This window comes from Dipodomys merriami, unplaced genomic scaffold (genome assembly GCF_024711535.1).
Source record: "Dipodomys merriami isolate MVZ:Mamm:240054 unplaced genomic scaffold, mDipMer1.0.p SCAF_15, whole genome shotgun sequence".
Taxonomy (NCBI): Eukaryota; Metazoa; Chordata; class Mammalia; order Rodentia; family Heteromyidae; genus Dipodomys; species Dipodomys merriami.
In genome coordinates, this window is record NW_027202826.1 from 14195500 (window position 1) to 14207830 (window position 12331).

Consider the following 12331-nt stretch of genomic DNA (forward strand, 5'->3'; position numbering starts at 1 on the left):
CACTCAAGCTATCAGCCTGGATTTCATTGGAAATTTCCTTGGGAGGGTGGTCTACTTTCTCTATCTCTATATCTCTACATTCGGCTCATGTGTCCATCCATTATGGATTCTATTTTTGCATCAGCATTTGACTATTCTGTTCTTTCAGAATACGTGGGAAGGTAGTACTCCGGATGGATTCCTGTGTATGCTTTTAGTTGTGTCAACTTTTTTTTTTTTTTGGTTGGTCGTAAGGCTTGAACTCTGGGCCTTGGCGCTGTCCCTCAGCTCTTCAGCTCAAGGCTAGTGTTCTACCACTTGAGTCACAGCGCCATTTCTGGTTTTCTGAGTGGTTTATTGGAGATAAGAGTCTCATGGACTTTCCTGCCTGGGCTGGCTTTGAACCGTGATCCTCAGATCTCAGCCTCCTGAGGAGCTAGAATTATAGGCATGAGCCACTGGCACCCAGCTTAGTTGTATCAACTTTGAAGACAGTCGTGTATTTACTCTCCATATGTTTCTCTGAACATTCAGAACATTATCTCAAATTCCCTATAAACTATCTCAGACTCAAGTCAGATAACATAATGAGGATTTCTGCCTACTCCACATGTAAGTTTTTCCACTGGTTAGGTGTGTTTCCATCTTTTATTAAGTTTGCGCATGTTTGTGAAGGCGATTACTATTTTCTTGTTCTGACCATAGAAGTCTATGAATCATCTTCCTGCTTGATTTCTCCTACCCCAACCATATTTCATTACTGAGCAGCATTCTTAGATTCATTGTCTTTAAGAGTTCTCATTATTGTCCTCATTAATACTGGCCTTAGCAGTGACCTATTCGGTATAGATACTTAGAAAAATTTGTATTCTGGTTCCTTCTTTTACTTGAGGCAGTAGCTTCTTCAAAGCCATTCTTATCTCAGTTATTTTGAGGTAAGGAGCAAATAGCCTTCTTGAAATGTGATTTCAACACTCTCAACTTCACCTTAATTCACTCCTTTCATGTTGTCACACTAGGCTTTCTGTTCATCCAGGATTCATACCATTCAAGTCTTTTCACATGTCAGTCCCTTGGACTGTGTGGCTTCTGTTTCCCCAGAATCTGACCCTGCCTCTCCTGCATAGCTAATTCCTTCAGCGTCCCAATACAAAAAGGCACTTCTCTTATAAATCATTCCTGTCTCAGGCAGACATATTATTTCAATCTTTTTCAGAAGCATTTTAAAATGTTCTCCTCGTGTTATCACGCATTAGAGGCCGTTCTGTACATGTCTGACTCTCAAGGTGGACTATACTTTTCCCAAGGATAGTATTTATGACTCCTTTTCCTAAGTACCATCTCTGCAAAAGTGCCTCATACATAATAGGAATACAGTATCTGTTATTGAATAAGTGCTTTTTTGATAGCACTTACAGCCCTGCATTTATTTGTTCAATCAACAAATATTTATTGAGTTTCTGGTATCCACTACTTACTATTCCATGGCTTTAACATATAGCAGTAAACACTTGTAAGCCTGGGTGGGACATACAGGGAGAAAAGAAAACAAATGAGTCATGCAATTTCTCACTGTGATGAAGGCTGTGAAAGATACCAAGGGATGCTATGTTCTAAGAGTGACGAGCCAAGGATCACCATTGGGTAAAGGATCCTGGAAGCCTCCACAGGAATTAATATTCCACTGAGACCTGCATAGACATGAAGGGGGCAAAGGGATATAGACAGAAGCAGAGTGAGCATAAAGTGCCTTAGCGAGGACCCGGCACTCCCTGATGGGGAACTACAAGGAAATTCGAGTGCCTGAAGAAGAATGAAGAGGAAAGTAGAACACGATATGACAGAGTTGGGACAGTAGATTGGATTTCTTGGAAAGTTGAATGGAAGAACTAGGGACGTTTTTGAGCTAGGATTGACAGTCTTCTAATTTCCAAAGTTTACTCTGAATGGTGCATAGTGGGAGAAGGGTGGGCAAATGTGAAGTGGCTGCTAAAATTGCTGGCTAAAATAACTGTTTTTATTTCGTGGTAGGAGCTATGAAAGCAATGATACATACTGGAAGTCATATGTATTGAAAGTGTGTCAAGTGGAAATCATAGAGGAATTCATTTTGAGGTTTAACATAAAAAAGAATCAAGTAATTATTTTTTCCATAAATAATATTCTAATTAGTATCTTTTCAAAAAATACAAAAATTTGGAACAAACCAAAACTCATTAGTTTCCTTTGCATCTCAGAATATGAATTCAGGGAGGACCTACCAGCTCATGGTTTGCTCTTTGTATGTTTGTTTTGGTTGTTTAAAGGAAGCAGGTCCTAGCTGGGTGCCAGTGGCTCATTTATTTCTAACTACTCAGGTGGCTGAGGTCTGAGGATTGTGGCTCAAAGCCAGCCCATTCAGCAAGACCATGAGACCCTTAATTCCAATTAGCTACCAAAAAAGCTGGAAGTAAGGCTGTGGTTCAAGTGGTAGAGCACTAGCCTTGAGCACTAAAGCTCATGGACAGGGCCCAGGTCTTGAGTTCAAGCCCAAGGACCAGCACACAAAAAAGAGAGAGAAAAAGTGTGTGTGTGTGTGAGAGAGAGACAGAGACAGAGACAGAGACAGAGTGAGAAGAAAGTTTTTATAAAATGCAGATTTGTTTGTGTGTGTGTTTCTATGAGGTTCTGTAGGGAATATCACATGGATTAAGGAACCTTGAAGTAGAATTCAATACTAACAAATTTAAAATTGCTATCAGACAATTGAATATTCTGATCATTTCATTAATTTCCCATTGATTTCCCATTGGGATGCTAAGCAACAAAAACATAGGCAGGATTGCAGTCTCCTTACTAAACTGCTTGTATGGGCCAATTGATAATTATTATCCACAACAGCCTAAAATTCCATATAGCCACCTACATGTTAGTTGCATTGTTTTATGCTTGTGATTATATTCTGTACCTCTCATGCTTACTCTTTATATCTGACTATACTTTGACAGTATTATTTACTTCACAATTATGTGCAATATACATATGCTAATTAGATGTATTATTAGCAATTAGAACAAGTTATTCCATAAGACATCTAGGAACTATGTACTGACTTAGGTAATTTAAATATAGTATTCCGCTTTTAAGATTTTTATAATTTGTTTGAAATTTGAAAAAAAATACATGGAGTGCTACTCTGAGGTGCTTGAAAATCCAACTGTACTAAATTCATTCCAATTTAAATAGACTTACCACAGCTGCTAGATGAAGTGTACCAGCTCACTTCCATGCTTTCTTTTCCCAGTGAAGAATGGTCATCTTAAAAACAATTCATGAGAACAAACCATGTTTTATGGGATCAAACCATGTTAGGTGAGGTAAGCCAAGCTCAGAGAAACAAACCACATTTCCTCTCATATGTGGAAGGTAGACCTAAAACACAACTGAAGACACACAGGGCTCTATGTATTTACACACAAACAACCAGCCAAAAGGTAGATACACTTAGGGGAGGAACTCGAAGGTGTACTTCCTCTGAATGTCTAACATATCACTTACCAAAACTAATGTAGGAAGTAGAAACATGTTTTGCTCTTGTTGTTGTTGTTATTGTTGGTGTTTGTTTTCTGTTTTCCTTTCTTGTGTCTTTTAGAGGAGGAAAAAAGGATACACAGACATAGAGAGAACAAATGCAGCCACGATATCTAGTAGATATTATGTAAAAAAAAAAAAGAACTATTCAACTTACGGGCTGGGACTGGAGGGGAAAAATGGAGGCAAAGGAAAGGGTGACATTGTCCAAGAAGCATTGTTCTCATTCCCTGACATATGGAAATGTAACCCCTTTCTACAACTCCTTAATATTAACAATAAAAAGGGGAAAACTCTTAGATATTTGTATGAAAAATGGCACTTCTGTAGCAACTGCTATCACATAGATTAGGTAACTGAAAGGACTGGAGAGGCCCAGTGGTCATTTCCATATTGTGATCATTGAAAAACTGTACCTTACTCTGTGGCTACTATTATTTGTAAAACCCAGCTGTGCTTGAATTTTTGTTGCTGAATAACAAAGCCTGACAGATTTTTTTTTCAGTAAGTCATCTCATGGACCCAGTCCTGCTCTAAACTGACCTCTCAACTTCTCTTTCTAACATACAGAATTAGAGGTTGTGGTTCAGCACCAACATAAAGTATTTGTTCTTCCTACTACATTGCAACTGTCTCTAAGAGGAACTTAGATTAAGAACTCCCCATAAAACCCAAGTATGCAGAAATATGGAACTGGTAGAAATAGCTTCTTCTTGCCACAGTCAATATATGAGTATGACCATGTTTGATATTATGATGTTTTATAATTTATTTACAGTTTATCATTTTTAAATTCTAATTCTACTGTGAGAATAAGGAAATGTGGCTGATGTATGTTACAGTCATTTTGTTCATTATTTTTCATTAATTTTTATTTGTTTTCACATGTAATTCACCTTCTAAAGACATTTCGCATCAAGCCCTAACACATTGGATCACTGAAATATTACTTAACTTTTCTCCAGAAAGCAGTCCTTCAGTTGGAGTCTAGCATAGACAAAAAAAGATGATTGTTTTGCTTTGTTAATTTTGTTGTTTTTTGCATTGGAGGTAGAAGAATGGTTGGATTGAATAAGCATACTGTAGATCTTTATTTTAACATTTATTTGTCACAAAGAGGCAGAATTTCAGCTCAGTACCATCTCAGATCTTGTCAATGATATTAAAAGTAAATTTCACCTAATCAAGAGTTACAGTAATTTTATGAACAATGGGTATTATTCCCACATCACTAGATTCTTTCAGCTAATTTCCCAGTGTTCATATTCCTTCTGCATAAAATCTACATTGAGTAAAGTACAAGTGCCATTACCCACAAATGGTGTAGCTAGTTGATATTGTCATGTATACAAGACATATACATTGAATGCCTACTTGTGTTAGGTGTAATGCCTGGATATGTCCTGTGATCAAGAGACTACCCCCCCCCAAAACAAAGAATACCACTGTGTTTTGCTGATGATATCTTCATTTTATGACTTTGAAGGAAGGAAAATTATTCTGGCACTTGCTATCAAGCTTTTTACTTCTTTTGTCAGGATGATTATGTTTTACATTGAAAGCAGATTTTTTTTTAAAAATGATATTCAGTCAGGCTAATGCAGGGAAGTATTGGGAGTCTCAAAGGACTAAATTTTGCCTTCCTTAAAGTTACATTATGTTTTTACTCGTATACTATATCCTCTCAGGTAGAAAGTCAGGTGAAAAGTCTTGTAGTTGTCATCTTTCTGTCATTAAAGTTCACATATTTTATTTGAAGGCCATGTAGATAAAATACTTAATATAGGCTACAAAGAATCATGTGGATTTGCCGAAAAAGACTGGTACATTTTACACTGTTAAATTTCATTTGACACTAAGATACTGATTTCCTTATAACTTTCCCCTTTGAGTTTATGCTGCCATTCACATTGTGTTATGTATTCTTTATTGCATAACCTTAAAATTCTAGGAATAGTCTACTAAACAGTTCATCAATTACTTGTAAGAAGCAAAAGCCTGGTATGACATGATCATTAAAATTAAGCATTTTTAATAGCAGGAAATCAGCAACTTTTCTCCTTGACCCAGAGTTGACCCATGTCTTCTAGTAACAGCATTCACATAATTTCATATTACCATCAGTTCAACAAAATCATTTTAATGATATCAAATTGGAAGAGAGCTTGTGAAGTTTGACAGCTGTGTTCTATATTTAAGCTCAGTGAATCCTCACTTCCAAGTAGCACACCTTTTTAGTCATGAAGCTCCTTGATGTGGTGACATGTCTGTGTTTCTGTACATCAATCATGGTGGTAGAATGGCACTGACAACTGGATGACAGTACCAATGTTCTTGTTCCCATTCAGCCTTCCTGCCATTGAAGTCTTTATCTCCCAGTAGCTTGCTCCATCTCTTTCTCCTCTTCTAGGCACACTGTCTGAATTTTGTATCTGGATAGGTTGTCCTTGATGTTTTTTTAAAATTTTATTGTTCATAAAAATACAACAATAAGCACCATGATAGAGGAATAAGAAATTCTTTAGGGAGATACAAAGAAGAATATAAATGATATTCATGTCAGGGTTAGTTACATATACTGAAGATTTCCTTCATTTCTTACCGTATTGTTTTTGGGGTTAATGCAGACTCATTGGCTGCCTATTTGGTGCCTTCTTTGTCTTATTCATCTTTTATCATGAAACTAAAATCAATTGCATAGCACCAACCAGTTTCAAACCCCAATCTCAGCTCAATGGTTCTTCTTTACAACAGAATGTCCAAGAGGTCCTGAAGGTTTGCCTTATCGATGCATTCACTTGTTTATATCTTCACTCATGACAGGATAGTCTGCATTCACTGAAAGCTGAAAATAAGAGAATAACACTTGCACCTCAGAGATATTATGATGCATCTGCTATAAAAAGTGTTGGAAACCCTTTTAATATTTTAAATAGCCTTCTGTTAACTTATGTGCATATGTGAGATCAAAAGAAAATTGGCTGTCTTTTAGATATTGTCACTTCATGTTTTATATTTTATAACATATACATTGTATAAATAACAATATGATCTTGTGATTTTCAGAAGTCTAGAGTTTTACATTACAGATACAGAGGACTGAAATCTAACCATCTTGAATGAAGCTTCTCTGTTCTCTGTGTGTGTGTGTGGTGGGGGGGAGAGGTGAGTGGGTGGGTATCTTGTATGTGTGTGTGTCTATGTGTCTAGAAATGTTTTAAAACTTAGAAGTCCATTTTATAACCTGGGTATTTTTTCTAGGTTTTCTAAAGAGATATTTGTTCACCTTTAGTAAAAGGTGATTTCTATGGGAAAAAAATAAGATGCATGCTTTAAGTTAGAACTTCCCTGAAAAATGACATGGTACAGTGCCAAATTATCCTTCTTACATCAATCTCCACACATTAACTACACAAGAGAATATTCAGCCTTCATCAACCCTGGAATATATGGAAGAATGAACTATTAATGCTTCTGATCACATTACTACACCAGAAAAGTGAACTGAGAAAAGAAATAATTTAATAAATGATTACCATCAGATATGGAAAGTAAATTTGAAATCATCAAAGCTATAATTTAATAAGTTTTTGTACCCAATGGATATTTTACAAACATGATTACAAGACATTTAATATATATTACAAACATGAAACTCAGGAAGGTTTAGATGTACTAAAAATAATTTAACAATGAAGCGAGTGCAGGAAGAGGAAGATACAGTATTACAATATTACAGTATTATAATGGAGAATGTATTCACCCAACATACTATAATAGGTAAAGCATTAAATGAATATTTCTAAATGCATGCACAATGGAGACCATTCTTGACAATGTCTTCAATGTCAGGATCACTGTAACCAAGATAATAGAAAAAAAATTCAAGTCTCCAAACATCCTTAATAGTATATATGACAAAGCTATAAAATGTTTATGAGTCTGAGTTTAAAGTTTGATGGGAAATGGAGGAGTATAATGGTTGAATTTATATAGCATCAACCTACAACTTTGTCTACAACAAGTCATAGCATTCTGAAAACTTTTTTCCCTTGGATGTAAATATGCTATGATTAGTTTCCACAAATATAGTTATTCATCATAGCCTTTGGTATAGGAGCCTGGTTACAGTGGTCCATTACTAATCCCTTCCCTGTATTTTACTATAAATAGAGACATTTGTAACGCTAAAAATTAAACAATGACTTTTCTGTCCCATAATTTCAATCATTGATTTGTACTGTGTGCAAAATATGTGAAGAGACTGGCTGAATTAATGCTCTTTATTCTGTAAAATAGAGGAAAGAGCCACTGAGATGACCTCATCTCAAAAATCACTTAAAATCAGCAGGTAAATGTTTCCTGATCTCTCTTTAGACAATTAAACTGATTGTTTTGTAAGCTTGAAAAAGGTAATGCTACAAATATATCCACCAGAAGCCTTCACTTGACCTTTTAATATTTGTTAGTTGGGTTATGAGTGAGTATATACATATATATATATATATATTAATTATGCATCTTCGTTATGTCAGTTAAGGAATCATTGTTTGAAATTTAATCTTTGTATTTGTTTGGTTCAATGTTTAAATGTTTTCTTTTAAAAACAAGCATATTTTAATTTGGAATGTGATATGAACAATATATTTCCAGATCATTAAAACAATAACATTACCTTTCACTTATAATCATTAAAAGCGTATGTTTACCAGCTTTCTTATTATGCTTTAGCAGAAAATATTTGATTTCACTCTTGGAGTGTTATGATTTCTTAATGTACACATACATGCAGGGTAAGCTGGATGAAGGATTACATGGAAAACAAAAATCTAAACTCAACTCTTACAGGCTGAATGGAGGGAAGGAATCTAGACCTTTGAAAAATCCTGGGCGTTTCCAATTTAAGCTCCTTCTTTGTTATAGTCTTAAGTAAACACTACAAAACAATATGTTGTAGCAAGAAAGCAGGGCACTTCACAGAAAGAGCAAGAGGTTTAAAGAAATGGGTATAATCAGAACATATGTGGGATCGGCAAAACATCTTTTGTGTTATTATAAGTAAATCACCATAATTTGTAGACCATTTAAGCTAAACTGTACTGTAGGCAATAGAAGCTAAGAAGTTCATAAAACAGATAGGAAAGGCAGAGCAGATGAACATTCCCTGGGTGAGAATAAAAAACAAAAAGCAAGAAATCAAGAGTTAGCCCAAGGGGGCCTGTTTAATGGACAGGTAAAGAAAACAAGCACAATATACCTCACAAGTCTAATCATAATTCATCTTTTTCATCTGCTGATCGTATTACAGTAAGGACTGCCCTAGAGCCTCCATTTGTCAGTGGTGAGAATCCCGTAGCTTTTGAAGGGTTTGCTGTCCGGTGAGAGAGAAAGATATATACACAAATCATCCAGCCGTATAATATGTACAATCACAGTCAGCCAAAGGCTACAGGGCAGGAAACATAGATCAAAAATCCCTCCTTACGTGTGGGAGAGCGAGAGGAGTGCTTGTTGAAGTTCAGGCAAAGAGGTGAACATTGATTTCAAAAGCAGACACAAAGGGGAGAAACTATCACATGTGTATTAGTGTTACTACGAGTTAATAAACTCCCTAGGGACTCAGAAAGTGAGGTGGACACAGTACCTAGGAATCCGGTTGTGAACAACTAAACAGAGATCCTCCTTGCCTGGATTTCCCTTTCTTACCTGGATTTTCCTTGAAATTATGAAGAATTTTAAAATGCTATATGATGCCTGCCTTGTCTTCAGTTAGCAGCTGTGGGGGGGGGGGGGAAGGTGAGTTCAAAGGGAAGAGTTTTAGATTTCAAGTTGATAACCTTTGATAAGAAATACTGGGTGAGTCCTTGGGAAGTCATTGGCTGTGGGGGTCCAGAGGGGAACAGCTGCATGGAGAAATCGGTACTGGCTGTGTGAAAGAGGAATACAGAAGACATTCATGGCCTTGAGTTCTATGCATATTACATATGTATAGAATGTATATCTATAAAATGTGCTGGAAGAAGAAGTTGAAAGATGAAAGAGAATGAAATGATTTAATAATGATGTAAAAGAGCAAACCTCTATAGTTACTTTTCTGTGTAAATTAGTTTTAGGTGGGGAAAGTTTCTTCCTAAAAATTAAACTCAGCAAAGGTTGAACTTAGGAAACTAGAAAAGCCATCATGTCAACGTATTTTCAACTAGTGGAGGTAGGTGATAATTTATCATCAAATGTTATAATAAGTGGATAAAAATAGTAAATTTCAATAGTAAATAGAGTGAATAGTAATACCTTGTGATAGGTTATATTAAGAAATCCTGGGGTTCACATGAAAGACTTTACATCAAATTAGTAATTTATGAATACTATTGAGACTAATGGGAAAAAAAGCAACCACTAGTAGCACCACCATCAATAAGTAAAACAATGTTCTCAAAAGAAAAAAAAGATATAAAATCACAGGTGCTCAGTACACCATTTCAGAATGATTCCATATCTACAACAATCAAACAATACAATAGGATCCCTTATTGGAATGAATTTTGGAAAGAGTAAATTAATTCACAGAAAGTGATAGAACAGGCAAACCTAATTCATATCTTAATCCCATTATGAACTTTTAATAAATCCTGGGCATTTCCAATTTAAGCTCCTTCTTTGTTATAGTCTTATGTAAACACTACAAAACAATATGTTGTAGCAAAAAAGCAGGGCACTTCACAGAAAGAGCAAGAGGTTTAAAGAAATGGGTATAATCAGAACATATGTGGGATTGGCAAAACATCTTTTGTGTTATTACAAGCTTTGGTTCAATTTTTATTATTGTTATTATTATTATTAAGCTTGGAATTTCTCTTCTTTGAAAGACCCATGTTTGCTTTTAGACCTGGGTGTTACAGTAGATTCTCAATCTCATTTTGATAACTCATTTCAATAGCAGAAAATAATTATAGATTACACTAATTTTTTAACTTGGATTTTTTTCATTCTAAGCATCTAATTAACTTTATTTGGAAGATCATAAAAAGTCAAAAATACGACATTATGGTTACAAGAAAATGACCAAAAGACAATCTTAAGTTCTCTTGTCTATAAGTGAAGCAATTAAATGCCACTAGTATGAAAGCTACTGGTAATGGGACCATCTTTGAAATTTGCATGGGTGTTCTACAGTACTAGATCAATCCAGGAACATTAAAAAGTGACATTCTAAAAAGGTTATTCTCCGTTTATGAAACAGTACCTTGGAGAATTAAAATGAATAAAAGTATTGATTTGCAAAAAACGTTTTAATAACATTATTTTGATGTTTGCTGACTTTTCTGTGTTACTACTTCAAATTTCACTTATGTCTTGGATGCATCTATCTACATCAGCAATACAAATATGGATAAAGATGAGCTTATGTTTTAAAATTTGTGCCATTTTAGTTTCTTTCTCTCAAAAGAATCCATTTCCACCCAGGTTTGCCTCCCATGCCTCCCATGCCTCTTTATCACCAGGCTGTTGTTCTCAAGCTCACGAAATGTGAGCTTGGTAAATGTCCTCAAGAATGACTAAGTCTGATCTGCAGCTGCTAAGATGCCATTTTCAAAATTAAACCCATTTTTTCCCCTTCTTTTCTGTTTGTTTCCATATGAATACTCCAGATGAGTGGCTGTCATGCCTAAATCAGCCCTGTGCTTTATATAACATAACACTTTGGAGATGCACTTACCAAAAGCACAGTGCATTTGTGAATACCCGCTAAAAGACATGCAGCTTTCCCTCTATAAATACACTTCCTTCAGTTCCATCCAGTAGGTGCAATCAGGCATGAATTCCTACTCCTCCAACTATTCAGTACGTCATTTTGCCACCTCATGATAATGTTCTATTTTTAAATAATCAATCATTCTTATTTACCATTCTTCATTCATTGTGTTTTAGAGGTGGGGACTTCACCTTGGCAAGATGAAATTTTATGTCAGATTCGGATTAGGAAAGTTTAATTTAGTAGTTGGTAGCCAGGCTGTTAGGCTTAGCTTGAACTTGAATGATGATGTAACATCTCACACTGGTTGCTTGTGGCTGACGCCTGTTATCCTATCTACTCAGGAGGCTGAGATCTGAGGATCATGGCTCAAAGCCAGCCTGGGCAGGAAAGTCCACGAGACTCTTATCTCTAAAAAGCCAGAAATGGTGCTGTGGCTCAAGTGGTAGAGCACTCGCCTAGAGCTGAAGAACTGAGGGACAGCGCCTAGGCCCAGCTTCCCAACTGATACCCCCCCCCCAAAAAAAGTAATTACTTCTCAAAGTGAACAACAGATTTATTTATTTTTTAATGTTTATATTTTCATGGGGGGGAATTGAAACATTTTGGTAGATACTGTTATACCACATGCAAACTACACTGGAAATATCCCTTTCCTTACAATAGTAAAATGTATTTATGTTGATCATTATACTATTTTAACTATTTAAATTATAGCTTTTGTTTAAAAATATTTTTGGGAATTAGTGAGGTATTTTAATTTCAAGGATTTTATGCAAATATATTTCCCCATAATCTTGCCCCCTACAGTCTTTTCCACAACAAATATATTGTATTATATATGTAACTACATTTAAAATTGCTTGTTCTGGAGTTAACTATAGGTGATATTTGTCTGTTGAGCAACAATCATGTTTTGTATTTGCAAACAGAAGCTTCTCCTTTCTAGAGGCCTTCCCTGGATACAAACAACTTGAGGGTTCTCATACTCTTTCTCTGTGTGTCTTTATCTCTGTCTCTCTCTCTCAC

General features: G+C 35.6%; 1 protein-coding gene across 2 annotated transcripts in view; it reads left to right on the forward strand.

Annotated features, from left to right (window-relative positions):
* Grid2 (glutamate ionotropic receptor delta type subunit 2) overlaps window positions 1-12331 on the forward strand; it is a 1042163-nt gene that overhangs the window by 143966 nt on the left and 885866 nt on the right. The gene's annotated exons all lie outside the window — the stretch shown is intronic.